Raw genomic sequence first — 14,870 nt, 5'->3', positions numbered from 1 at the left:
TGGTGGATTTGGATGTCTCCGCGGGTGTGTGGAAAGGTCAAAATGAAGCAAAGGGTAAAATGTTGGCTTGTTCCCCCCTCTCTTTGATTCTGATTAAAGTCATACAGTGGATGCCTGCTGCACAATTATATGGACATGGAATAAAGCAGAATATGAACCTCAGAATCTGACTTAATACTTCTACTTCAGTTGGATTAATTTTGAGGCCTTCACTTCACTAGGCCAGATACGGCTCTAATATGGTTGGATTCTCATTCCCCAAAGTTAAATTTGTGCTGTTCCTCAACACTAAGAAGATGAAGAGATGCTGAGAAGTTGATTGGTAATTGAGTTAATTTTTAATAGCTTTGGCCTGATTATTTTGTTTTGTTTTAAGAACATGGTTTTTAATGTTGGAAATCAGATAGAATTTGATTACTAACCAGAGTAGGTCTCCTAAATTTAATTGTGATAATTTGAAGCAACTAGTTTTATCCAGGTATTTTAAAGCATTTATTGCTTGTCTATAGAAAGACTTAAACACATGCGTATGGACTACACCACGTTGCACTAGCAAAAGTGCTTGTGTGTAACAGCTTTCTTGGCTCTGCAGACTAAATGGCTGTGAATGAGCAATTCAATCTTTTCTCAGCACATTTTTTTTTATTATGATATTAAAGTATATCTCTTTGCTATATAGATGACTACATTTTTCATAGATTCCTGGACTCTCAAATTTAGGGAAAATAGATTGAAAGTTGACTGAGATGTGTTCCTTATTATTTCAGTTAGCATAATTATAAATGTGGTAGCAAGTACCTGTACCTGCTGTTTGCAAACTTTCATTTATGACTACACTGATGAAGAAAACATCTCTCAAATCAGTTTCAACCTTCCACTGTGGAAACTTCAGAAGGAGCATGGAGTGACAGACACAAGAAGTAGCTCAGAAAGAATACAGTCTGTTAGGGAAACTCCAGCTAGCATCAACAAAGACTGAAATGTGTAAAAGTCATTGATTGCACTGCCAAAGGGTTGCAAAATAGGCATGAAGCATAAGCTAGCTAGAGAAATGAAATCCAGACCTGCATAGAATTCTCTTAGAAAGATTGCTGTTATCACCATGGTCACTCAAAGTGTTACCCTTGCAGGTTTTCAAGCAGTTATCTTGTCAGAATCCAATTAAAAGTGTATTTTTATTCCATACCTAGTTAGCCTTACACTCATTTGCCCCACTACCTGGGCTTTGGCAATGCAAATGCAGATTGTAGATGATGTTTGCAGTCCCTTTCAAACAGTTTTACATTGCTGAAGTGGTGGGAAGGGCTCTTTGTAGGAGAATCAGGCCTGGCATGTCTATTAATATTTTGTTATGAGTTTATAATGAAAGAAATTATTACTGGGATGGGTTTCAGTAAGCTGAGCAGGAATGTGTTTACATACAATTGGGGACTGCTGCCTTTGAGAGGTTTTCAGGCAAAGACTTGTATCTTACAAGGAAGATTTTAATACCTCACGGACAATAGTGGTAAGTCAAGAAAGGACTTACATGAAAGGAAGGAACAGGGGAAGAGTTACTATTTGCAATAGAAACAGAGAAAATTTATTTGGTTGATCTGCAAAGACAACGAGGAGTCTTGATGCAGATAGTGCTGCTCTTCATTCTGCTCCTCATTCGCTATTGAAATTTAGGAAATCAAAATTCTCCTGTGTCTTCATTTATACATAATTCATTCCTGTCTCCCAAAGTTGCTTCAAAGATTCATTAATTAATTAGTGTTCATGTAGTAAAGTCCTTAGCTGAAGTAATTTGTAAGTTCTGTCATGAAAGAAAAAAAAGTATTGGACCCTGTAGAAACTGAAGGGGGAAGTTCAGCAGTAGCGCATTTTATCAAATACCAAATCAAGGGGTGTAGGACTGTGAGCAGTTTTATTATTTGGATTGTGTGAGAATGGGACTGTAAAGTGCAAAAACATGGATATAAAATCAAAGGAGTGATCGTATGTGATGAAAGTAAAACATAATAGCACACCAGACTTGAAATTTTTTTATACAAGGCATCTCTGAAATGCCAGTTCCCCCAAATTATTTATTTAACACAGATGGTTGAATTATTCAGGTTTAACAATATAAAGCCATGCACAAAAAAACTTGTGTGTTGCACGGAGGTACTAAATCCTCCGGGACAAGCTCTGAGATCTTTGCTCAGCCTCCACTCAGCCCAGATTCTCATAGGAAACTTTTAGTAGAGCCTTTGTTGGGTGAGGGCCACACTGGAGCACTGTGAGGATTTTGCAGTAGCTGAAGAAGGTTGATACTAAAGTCAGGTTTTTGTTTAGGGTTTGATGATTAACAGAGGAGAAACAAAGTTCTTAAAACTTCTCAGATATAAGGATCTCACAGGGAAATTAAAGTTTGGCCAGGCTGTTCTTCTAATATCTTAATGGTAAATAAGAATTAAGGGTTTAATGCAACAGCTTTAATGTGTATATGTAAACTGCGGTGCAGCATTAAGTCACTGTCATAAACCGCTGCAAAAGACTCATAAAGCATTGAAGAAGGAGTGCATAGTAATTGCTTAATACTTAATACAGTGTTTCAGTATTTTCAGAAACAGATTGCATAATGATGACTTATCGCTAATGGATGATTAACCAGGAACTTAGATTGCCTTATTTAAATACCATATATCATGGATTCACTTAGGACCATTGAATGGGCTCACTCTCCACTGTATACCGGGAGTAACATCAAATAAAAACCAGTCAATATTCTTGGGAAATGCCGCCGTGCTATGAAATACCACCAACTTTTCTAGACTTTTGTCACAGCCTCAAAACTGCCAGTGGTTTCTGCCTAATGATACAATGAAATAGCTAGCAGTATTTTAAATTATGAAGGGTTCTTATTCAGATAAACGTTGGTACCTCCTTTACCTCCTTTCTTTCCTTGAATAAGATGAAGAAAACTAGTTAGTTCTTTTTCAGCATTTGTTTTTGGCATGCTTGAGAGTGTTATCTGTGTCATACAGATAGAGATTTTAAAACATGGAGAAACAAAATGATTTGGCAGCATACAGCAGTTAATGGCAGAATTAGGAACAGCTCCCAAGTCAGGTGCCAATAGGTCCCAGGCCAGTGTTCAACCCAGTAGATTGTTTCATCTGTTACTGAACTCTGCTGTGAAGTCCAAATAAATGGCTTCAGAGGGAATGAAGATGAGAATGGGAATCCTTTCCATAGCTCTACTGAATGAAGGCTTTGTAAACCCTCTGTTGCTATGGTAAATGAGATCCTGTGCATTCCATGAAAAAGGATAAATATGGTAGTCAGAGATCCCTTTGTACTGAGGCAATTACAATACTTGCACCTGAATCTTAATGTTGTAGAGATGACCTTTTCATCTTTTGATTCAACCTGTCATTAGCCTTGCCACAACTTGTCATTCTCTAGATGAGTGCATTATTTACAGTCACAAAGTAGGAAGGTTTTGGTGTTCAAATGAATCATGAAAACCAACATTACCCCCAAAATAGCTTGGAGGGCTGCTGCATCAGTGGGTAAGAATGGAGGATACATACACACAGAACTTCCCAGAACTGTTGTCTCCAGACTGGAGGTCTACTGCATATATTTTCCCCTTATAACTGGAACAAATTCCTGCTCTGCTTGAAGTCAAAATTAATTTTAACATTAAAACCTGAAAATTATTCTGAACATTAATCCCAAGAGGAATATGAAGTGGATTCTTATTTTCAAGTCTGTCTTTGCAACCCAGAGGACTAGAAGCTTTTTTTCACTGAGAACCCCTGTGCAAGTAACATGAACCCAAGAGATGATGAGTGAAGAAGACAAGCAGTATCTTTAAGACTCAAGTTTCTAAACAGTAATTTTCAATATGAAGCACTTTACTCAGAGACAAATAACAGCAGTCCTGTGGTTCAGAAAACAATACTATGGGAGTTTTAACCAAGAATTTATTAAATAAATTAGTTAACCCACAACAATTTATTGTCTCCAGTGAAAACTAACTTCTGAAGCAATCTTGCTGAAAAATCCTGTCTAGAATGCTATTGTGGTCTTGGCTACTTTAGCACTTCCCAGAAATCTCAGTGTTTCAGAAAAAAACTGAAGGAGATAGAACCTGAGGATTCATTTTTGCAGATATTTTCTACTCCCAGCCTTATAGCTCATGTGTTCCTTTCCAGTGAAACAACATAGACTCAGAAAAGTATCATAGCTGAAATGACTTAAAAACATTTAACCACTGTATTTACCTTAGCACAGAAAATGGATACAACCCATCATTAAATATGGGATTTGGAGAGCGATTCCAAAGACCTTCATTTCTGCAAAGATCACGTATTTAGCAATAAGTATGTATATAGTGTCACAGAATCATGGAATCGTCAGGGTTGGAAGGGACCTCTGGAGATCATCTAGTCCAACCCCAGTGCTAAAGCAAGTTCACCTAGAGCAGGTTGCACAGGATTATGTCCAGGCGGGTTTTGAATGTCTCCAGAGGAGACTCCACAACCTCTCTGGGCAGCCTGTTCCAGTGCTCCATCATTCTCAAAGTAAAGTTGTACCTCAAGTTCAGATGGAGCCTCCTGTGTTGCAGTTTGTGCCCGTTGCCCCTTGTCCTGTCCATCGGCACCACTGAAAAGAGCCTGGCCCCATCCTCCTGACACTCACCCTTGAAACATTTGTAGACATTGATAAGATCCCCTCTCGGTCTTCTCTTCCCCAGGCTAACCAGGCCCAGCTCTCTCAGCCTTTCCTTGTAAGGCAGATGCTCCAGTACCCAAATCAGCTTTGCAGCCCTCCACTGGCCCCTCTCCATTAGTTCCCTGTCTCTCTTGAACTGGGGAGCCCAGAACTGGGCACAGCACTCCAGATGGGACCTCACCAAGGCAGAGCAAAGGGGAGGATCACCTCCCTCGACCTGCTGGCCATGCTTCTCCTGAGGCACCCCAGGGTCCCACTGGCCTTCTGGGCCACTCGGGCACACTGCTGGCTCATGGGCAACTTGCTGCCCACCAGAACTCCTGGGTCCGCCACAGAGCTGCCTTCCAGCAGGTCAGCCCCCTGCCTGTACTGGTGTATGGGGTTATTCCTCCCCAGGTGTAGGAACTTACACTTGCCTTTGTTGAACTTTATGAGGTTCCTCTCTGCCCAGCTCTCCAGCCTGCCCAGGTCTCGCTGAATGGCAGTGCAGCATTCTGGTGCACCAGCCATTGCTCCCAGTTCTGTATCATCAGCAACCTTGCTGAGGGCACACTGTCCCTTATCCAGGTCACTGATGAATAAGTTGAACAGGACTGGATCCAGCACTGACCTGTGAGGAACAGTGCGGGCTACAGGCCTCCAGCGAGGCTCTGTGCTGTTGATCACGACCCTCTGAGCTCTGCCATTCAGCCAGTTCTCAATCCACCATCCATTTGTCTAACCCACGCTTCCTGAGCTCACTTACGATGTGATGTGAGACGGTGTCAAAAACCTTGCTGAGGTCAAGGTAGGCAACATCCACCACTCTCCCCTTGTCCACCCAGCCAGTGTCACTACAGTGAACAGGGTTACCTACATAGACCTAAAAACCCTGCAGGATTTCAGCTATTACTAGGTGTAAAATGTCATGATATAGCAACCTATTAGGTCCTCTGTAATTTGTTGGCTGGATTTATAACCGATTCAAAAAGTATCCATTGAATATTCATGATATTACAGAATATAATATTGCAAGCACAAATATTCCATGCAATGATAATTTCCAAAGTAATTTTCAACAATTCCCAGTAAGCAACGCTGAAACAATACAATCAAATTCCACTGGGCTGGCTCATAGTTTTGGTAGAGTTTTTGGTATTATTATGAACTATTCATAATACAAAGATGCTGATCTACCTCATCCAGACAGCTGAAATTGGCTTAAAGCTTTTGTCCCAATCCTGCTAATATTCAGCATAAACCCTTCATTCTTTTATAGTCTTGATGATGGTATGATTTCCATGGATTCTGGTAGGATCAGAATTTTGTACCAATAGCTAGTTTTCTGCTGGACTATCTACAGAGGGTGACACCATCAAGTCATTACTTTATCAGTAATTCAAACAGTTCAAACTAATTGTCATTCTCCAAAAAGATAAAAATGTTCCAGTGCTTAAGTGATGGGGAAAAAGATCAATTTTACTTGGCTTCTTAAAGTATTTCATTCTGACAGTGTGTAATTCAATTAATTCTGATTTAAAAATTTTAAATGTAATTACTAAAGGCAAAATAAAGTAATCACACAAAAAATAAAATAATCAAGGTGATACATTTTGAACTGATTAACAATGGCTGTTTTTCAGCTCAGGATTTAATTGCTTTCCAAGACAAAAAAAAAAACCCAAACAAAACAAACAACTTGTGAAGGAGTAACTGAACATTTTGGAGACACTGGATCTGCTGAACATCGACAAAGAAGAGTTCTGTGTGAAAAATTTCATCAGCTTTAGTCAGGATATAATTAATATTATGTAAGTTAGTTTGTATATGTTGGACAAGATTCAGCATTTATGTATTTTTAAATCCTTCAATATACTTTATTTCTGACATTCTTAGAATTGTTTGCTAGGGACACAAATTGCTCTGACAGACTAAATGAACTCCTTTTTGTATGAGTTTATTGTTATTAATCAATATTATGAAGTAAAACAAAGAGTGTCACCTACTTGATGCAATATGGATAGTTTTGTGGGCGCTATTTTTTTCAGGTAATTGTTTGGTTTGTCCTTGTTATACACTTCTTTTTCAGCTAAGAGAGACTACCAAAATCCTGTGGAGACCAGCAAAATATTGTTAGCTGTATTTTCAAAAAACACCATGTACAGTTAAAAATACAGTAGTTCATCTATTTATATCAATAAGCAGGATTTTTCTAATTTAAAAGAGGAGATTGATCCACAATGTAGTATGGAGGACCCAGCCAGGATTAAAAATATATCACTATATCACACAACTCTGGCTCCATGTAGGTAGCATGGAATTTAACACAGCCAGTGTAGGATAGTTACATAGTTTTTATTGCAAATATACTCTTTTTGGATCTCAGTAAAATCTATTTAGGTAAAAAACATCTCAGAATCGAGGTGAACTGTGCAGAACAAACTGCGTTCCATATAACTGATGTGTGTGTAGCTGTGTGCAGTAGAGAATTGCTGTAGTCTGCATACAGTTAATGTATTTTTCGCAGTCTGTTTTCTTAAGCATGGAGGAATCAGCAGACTGGCGAGAATTTGAGAACTGTGAAGTCTGGGGCAAGCAAGATGTTTTGTAACTCCAACTTGACTTGCAACTTCAGCTTGGAGAAGAAAACACAGAGACCTGCTGACTAAACAATCAAAAATCTGTTAAACTTTACCTGGAAACATTGCATGAAAAACTTCCGTTTGTCTCTCAGTAGGACTGAAAAAATTTTTCTCTGAAAAAATTTCTTCAATATATTGAACATCAGTACTCTTAAACATCAATCTTGTCCATAAGATTTAACTTTCAATCCAGTCTTGCTTTTTACATACATATTTATCCATTCATTCCTCATTAATCTTGCCAAGAATGAACTGAATACCCCAGACCCCTGTTGTGGTGTTTGTGCACATTGATACTTTGCAGAATCTCATTATATGTAGTACACTTGGTCTCAGGGGATAAGCAAATATCCCTGCATATTTACTGAAAAAGAAATGAGCATAACAATTCAGTGCATTCATATTCACATTTAATTTCTTTGCTAGCGTATCTACAAATGCAGCAACCACATAGACATTTTGCAAAGCCTGAACAAAAGGTATCCAACCAGATTTTAATATTGCCATTTCATTAATTATTGCTACCAAATAGAAGAGATCAGTATTTTGGAAAGATTTCTTTCCAAAGAAAACAGAATTTTTTTCAAAAAAAGCATTTCAATTGTCCTAAGAAAATAGTTTAAAAACCCTCTAAAGATGTAGGTTTTCTCAAATTCTTAATTAACATCTTTTATTTGAAGGGGAAAATAGTATTCCTTAGAGCTGCTCTGTCTATCCCTCTGCCCTAAGCTAATCCCACTCCTTTTGTGGTCTAATTTTAGATTAAAAAGAGTCTTTACTAAATGTTAGAATTGTGTTGGTTTTTTTTTCTTTTGAGGGTTAAGTGTTCATGGCAGGAAATACAGGTAATATCTCAACATTGCTATTTGCAACAGGTGAGTCTTTAAACAAATATTCCTGTTTAACACATTTCCCAGTGTTATGTATCATGACTTCATGGGATGTGCATGCATCTATTACTACAACACGGTCTAAGTGTTATTGTGATGACTATTGGCAGGGGCCGGGGGGGGGGGTGCGAGGCAGGGCTAAAATATAATAGGTGAATGCTGAATTTATTTGCTTACATTTTGCATGTTTGCAGTGTAAAAACATCCACTTCTGGGGTAATCCCTTAGGCTTCCCTGCAGATCAGTGGGGGAAAATGCCTTCCTGCAGCATGCAATTAGTCTTAACCTTAATGTATAGACGATTACCTATAGAAGAAGCCTAAATAGCTATACGCCTATGTTGTAAACTTCTAAAGGTAAGTTAAAATGACTTCCCACCCACATGATATTCCTAAAAGCCCAGGGATGTTGTACCTCTGCCTCCAAACATACCTTCCCTCTTTGATACCCAGGCAGCATCCCTTCATTGATACTGCGGATAGTTTGGTAAAGGATTAGGCAGATGAACACCACAGTGCATTTTATAAAGTCCATCAGAAGGAAAATTTCCCACAGAGAAACTGCAGATATGCCATGATCTGTTTCATATTTTAACTTTTCTAGATTGAAATTTATTTTACTTATGTGATGCTGTGTTTAATGAATATATTTCCTGTAGCTTTCCATCGACTGCAACAATGTTGTAGATGCCTTAAATTTCTTAGTTCTGTTACTGTGTTATTTAAATCCTTCCATAGTAGCAGAATTTTCACAGAACAAATAATAGCAGATTTCTCAGAGCAAACTTCCTAACTACAAAAGAGTAGTAATCCAGTTGAAAAGACGTGTCTTGTATCCTGAAGTAGAAATGAAAAGTCTGCGTTAAAGCACAGCCTGTTTTGTGGGCTCTGCCCTTACTTCCTGGAAATATGGAAGAAAATGCTCAAACCATTAGACTTTACCATTGCTTATAACATCATAGTTATATCAAAACTAGAAGTAGCAAGCTTAAATCTATCCATCAATTAAGTTAATAATACCAGTGTAGGATATATACCACACTTCAACAGTGAAAGAATCTTCATTGTATCTAATAAAGGAGTATGAGTCATTGTAATTTTTTTAACTAAGTGGTTGACCTGCATCAAAGAGATTTCACAGGCTGTATCAGCAGTGATCATCACTCCTGAAGTGCCATGATTTAAAAGCAACAGGCAAATGTTATGCATCATGGCCTAGTCAAACCAGAGGCCTCTGTAACCCGTGAATTACTAAAATATTGTAATCAACAACAGTATAAAGTATTTTGTGACACTGTGGTGGCATAGCCAGACACAACAAATAAGCATCTTGCATAAGTATGTCAGCAATGTAACCTCTGAAGGGGATGATGATTTACTGTTTCAAGAATGATCATGTTTGACAAGACCAAGTAGTTTGTCAAACCTAGCGTTCTGGATTCTGGATTTGACAATAATAGATGCCTAAAGGCAGTGCAAAATAAGGCAAACATAAAATGTCATCTTCCTTTTTTTTCCTTTTTTCTGAAGATTGAGTGAGTCGTTTCTCAGAAGCATGTCTGGAGTCAGTTAATATCCATTTGCTTAGTGAAAATTGGCATTAATGCATTTAACTCAAAGATCACCTGTCAGAATAGCAATGTTCTCTGACTATAAAGACCGATCTTTTGCCACCTAGCATTCACTAGCACTTATGCCATCTCAGGGATGCCCACAACAGTGAGGCTGGTTCTCGTGGAACAAGGCATATGAGTTTCCCTCCCAGAGGTGCACTGATCGCTAAATCTGTCAACCCAGGGGTAGAGAAATATTCCAAACATCTGTGATGACTCCAAGCAAAAAAAATCTACAGAAACGCTGTGCATTTTCTGTCCTGCAGTCATGCCATTTTTTCCAAAACCAATATTGTAACAGTCCAACACTTGTGTAGAGACCAGTACTATCTAATACATTTTAACATCTCATATTCCAGAGTTTGTATTTATCCAGGTTTTAGAAAGCAAACTTAGCACTTTGAGAATAAATGAGGTGAATAAGACCCTGCCTTCTTTGGCTAATTACTATAGCAACCAACCAATTTCCCAAAAGAGATCATGAACAGACATGTTACGACAGAAAACTGAAGGGAAGGAATGACATGAAAATCTTCTGTGCTCCATATCACAGTTGCTATTTCATACACTGATGCCACATGAAATTTAAGTTTCATAAACTCAGGTAAAATGCAATTAAACATCTGACTGTTGTCCAGTGGCAGGACACAGACTGACTGCTCACTGAGGTCTGACATAACGATGGGCAGAATTGATTGTCAAAGCATGTCCTGGCAGATGCCACCACAGCTGTCTGTTGGATAGATGTCGTGGTTTAACCTCAGCCAGCAACCAAGCCCGACCCAGCCACTTGTGCACTCCCTCTTCCCATGTCAGCATGGGGGACAGAATCAGAAGAGTAAAAGTGAGAAAACTCGTGGGCTGAGGTAAAGACAGTTTAGTGGGTAAAGCAAAAGCAGCGCATGGAAGCAAAGCAAACCCAGGAATTCATTCACCACTTCCCACGGGCAGGCAGGTGCTCAGCCATTGCCAGGACAGCCGGGCTTCGTCACGCGGAACGGGGACTTGGGAAGACACACACCATAATGCTGAACATCCTCTCCCTCCTTCCTCTTCCCCCAGTTTATATACTCACCATGACATCCCATGGTATGGAATATCCCTTTGGCCAGTTCAGGTCAGCTGTCCCAGCTGTGCCCCCTCCCAGTTTCCCGTGCCCCTCCAGCCCTCTCGCTGGCAGGGCCCAAGGAACACAAAAGTCCTTGGCTCAGTATAAACACCACCCAGTGACAAACCAAAGCCATCAGTGTGCTATCAACGCTGTTTGCACACCAAAGCCAAAACACAGCACTGCACCAGCTACTAAGAAAAAAATTAACTCTACCCCAGCTGAAACCAGGAAAATGGAGGACATATATCTTATCCAGAATGCTGGATAGAACTTGTGAAATTGTTTGTGACAAACTCACTATGTAGCAGACTGAGTTTTCTCATTATTTTCTATATCAGCTCTGTATTCTTCCTCAAGATATATATGTGGCTGCTTTATATATACTATATATTATATTTTATAATTTAGTTCATAGAATTCAAAAATCACTGTATGTAAAAAAACTTCATCCCAGAAATCTGTTGTTGTGGGTTTTTTCTAAAGTTACAATAAGCAAATAATTATCCAAGTTTTATGATATTATTTCTTCTTTATGATTGTGTGGTGCAACTTTCAAAAAAAAAAAAAAAGGAAAATAATAGCAGTAAGTAAAGGATAGTAACTGTCTTTTCTTGAACAATCTCAGCCACATGTTATCGCTGATATGTGATTACAGACATGCTTTTTCTCTCTAAACAGTTATTCAAACTAACTCTTAGTAATCTAGAAATATGTGAATGCTAAATAATGGCTTCCATGAATGCAGGGGAACCAGAGAGTCACTCAGATGGGAAGGCTGACGGTGCACATAACGGAGGAAAGCCTGTGGTCCTCAGGTGGAGCTGTTTTAGGTGGCACATCCCTTAATGGAACTGAACAATTTTTTTCTTAACTCGCTGTTCCCTGATTTCCAGACAAAACATATCAGTCCAATCATCTGTAGCAAGAACAGAGAAGACAGGGTGACAGAACTACACTGCAAATATATGAAATACAGGCCTGCCTGCAGGAGCCGGCGGGGGAAGTCTCTGACAGTTGGCAGTTGTATAGCATCAACAAACAAATAAAACGACATATCCGAGTTCAAAGACTTTCTCTGCTTGATGCCAGTCAATACTTCATCATGTTTTCTCTGTAACACTGATGCTCTCAGACCTTAGAATTACAAGGAAAAAAAATCAGCATCTTATGTTTTAGAAGGTGGAATCCCCCTAAAAAATTAATGCTGAGAAGCGCAAAAGCCCTTTACTACTGAAGTCACTGAATAAGATGGTACACTGTCTACTTGTAGCAAGAGAAAAAGAAATGAAAAATGGAATATAATTCCAGACTGGATTACTTTATTTCATAGAGCATTGCTAACAAGAAAATTGGGGTATAAACTGATTTACTAAAAAAGAACATGATGTACATGTGTAATTCAGAGAAAACATAAATTAGAGATCATTTGTGAATAACTTAGAAAAGATATCATTGACAGATAGAGTGTTCTGAGTTATAATTTTTAATACAGGAGAATGAAATCAGTGGGGTATCAACAATTATAAATTCCATATTGAAGGCAGCATTGCAACACTGATATCCATCATGTCAGAATCTCTAAATTATAAAGTCAACATAGCAGTGAGACATATTCAAGAGGTACTCACCACAGTTAGTCTGCTTTTAAATAGAACAAATCTGTTGGTCTCCTGTCAACATATTTTTTCAGTTTGTGGTTCTATCTGTTTCTCAAAGGAGGCAGAAATTTGCTAGTGTTATGCTGGGCAGATAACCGATAACTGTTATATGGGTATCATCAATAGGCATGGGAGGACCCCCTCCCAAAATCATATGCTAGTATCCCTATGCATGGTATAGATATGCATATAGGTATATGGTATGACAACTAGAGTATCTGCTGTGCCAGGTAACTGGTGTCATCTCTTCATATGACATAGAGACAAACTTGAATATTAAGCCGACCGGGTTAACCCAAGATTTCTAGTACTCACCAGAAAAAAAATAACCATTCTTTTCTCATTATTAGGAGCTTCACACCTTCAACTTCCAAAGATCACTTAAATTAAAATGAAAAGGAAATAGAAAATGTTGCAACTGCTATGAACCTCATCATTCTCATGGCTGTATGTTGTCATGCCAAGCTAAACAACTTGTTTGTATAAACATACTTCTTTGCCAGTAAAGGTTAAATGTCAGCAATAGTTTGAGTTTTTAAGAGCCTCATTTTGCTAAAGGTCTTATTTATTTGTCACTATTTATGATACTGTTTATTCTTTTTACATTGGTAGGTCTAAATATCAAATGTCCAAGATGAGTACCACATACTGGTTATGGAAAGTATATATGTGAAAAGCTCCAGTGTATCACATTCCTTACTCTTGTGATAAAATCAAGGACAAGCAGAGATGCTTTGAACTGCTTGTGCAGGACACAGAAATTAATAGTATCTTGAGTGAACATGGAACGCACACTGAAAAGCTCTTATGTTACTCATTAAAAAGACAAATGGTTATTGAATGCATTTTATTTCTTTATGTAATGACAAAAGGTAGACAAAGGAAAAAAATCTAATTTTGATCTCACAGTGATTTAATAATGCTGTAGTCCTATTGGTTTCTGTCAGGTTACTCTTGCTTTCAACATACATGATCTCTGGTCCAACATCCCTTTACATATACACTCTTTTTGAAAAGTTAAAACTTTTCCACTTCCTTGGAAACTAACAAGATATTTTCCACTTAATTCTATCTAGTTTTGACTTCAAATATCCTCCTACTGACTTAGAATATAGGAGTATCTTATTATCTGTAATGGCAATAGGGGCTTGATGACTAGTAGTGTTCTTTATTTTTGAGCAGCATGCCTCAGACTACTGAGTTGGAAACACAGTGTTTATTCAAAACTCACAAAATTATGTGTAATGAAACTGCAATGGATTTAATGACAATATTTCAGTTGTACTGACTTTCACAGTGTAGATACAAGTGGGTGTTAGTGCATTTCAGATTTTTAAAACTAATCAAGAATAATTAATTATATCATGCAAACCAAGGCAAATGTAGCATGACAGACCTTGTGTGAAAGTACATAGAGAATTGTACGTTTCTGACAGCAAAAAATAGAATAATGGCTGAGTGGGTTCCTGTAAGTCATGTGTGTGTGTACACATGAGTAAGTGATGGTGACAGAAACATCCCTGGTGGTCCAGCAATAATGATGCTCCTAGAAATCTCTGTCTCCCCACAAACTAGTGTATGAATGTCCAGGTAGGAACACATCCTTAAATTAATTCTTTCTCATCGCAGACCCTACTTAGCTTCCCTCTCTCTTACAATCCAAAAGTCCTTCAGTATCTCCAGTGCCTGAACACCCGAGTCGTCTTAGCCAAGACATTTTAGACAGCGTTTGGAACATTTCTACTGTTCCTGTGATCCACTCCTAGTGCTCTCATCTGGGTGCTCACATCCACTAGCCATCTGAGCCCACCTCCTCATTGAGTTCTCCTTTGCAGAAAAAAGCCCAGCTGCAATTTCTGCCAGTGACTAAAATTTGCACTTCAGTTTCACAAATGTATCCAGGCAGCATTCCAGGAAGAAAAGGAGTACAGGTATGAGAGCTGAATTTGAAGTAGACTGGATCATGACCATAAGAGACTAGACAAAGGAAGAATTTTAGAAATAAAAAGGTTTCTTGGTGGCACTACATGATTCTGCCTTCGTGCACATTTAGACAAAGGCAGAAGTTAGCTGTGATTAGAACTAGTAGTTGACAATGGTTATTCCATTTTTTTAATAGAACTAACACAACTACTGAGTAGCAATGGTTCAATACGCTAGCTTTTTAAAAGCAAGTTTTGTAGTCCTGTACTACACAGTAGCAAGGAATTCCAGCAGGCAGGTTATTACACATCTTTCACACCTCCAAGAAACCAGCATTCCTTTGCTGTA

This window comes from Falco rusticolus, chromosome 2 (genome assembly GCF_015220075.1).
Source record: "Falco rusticolus isolate bFalRus1 chromosome 2, bFalRus1.pri, whole genome shotgun sequence".
Classification (NCBI taxonomy): Eukaryota; Metazoa; Chordata; class Aves; order Falconiformes; family Falconidae; genus Falco; species Falco rusticolus.
The sequence above is the reverse complement of the archived record's forward strand: the minus strand, read 5'-3'. Positions refer to the sequence as shown.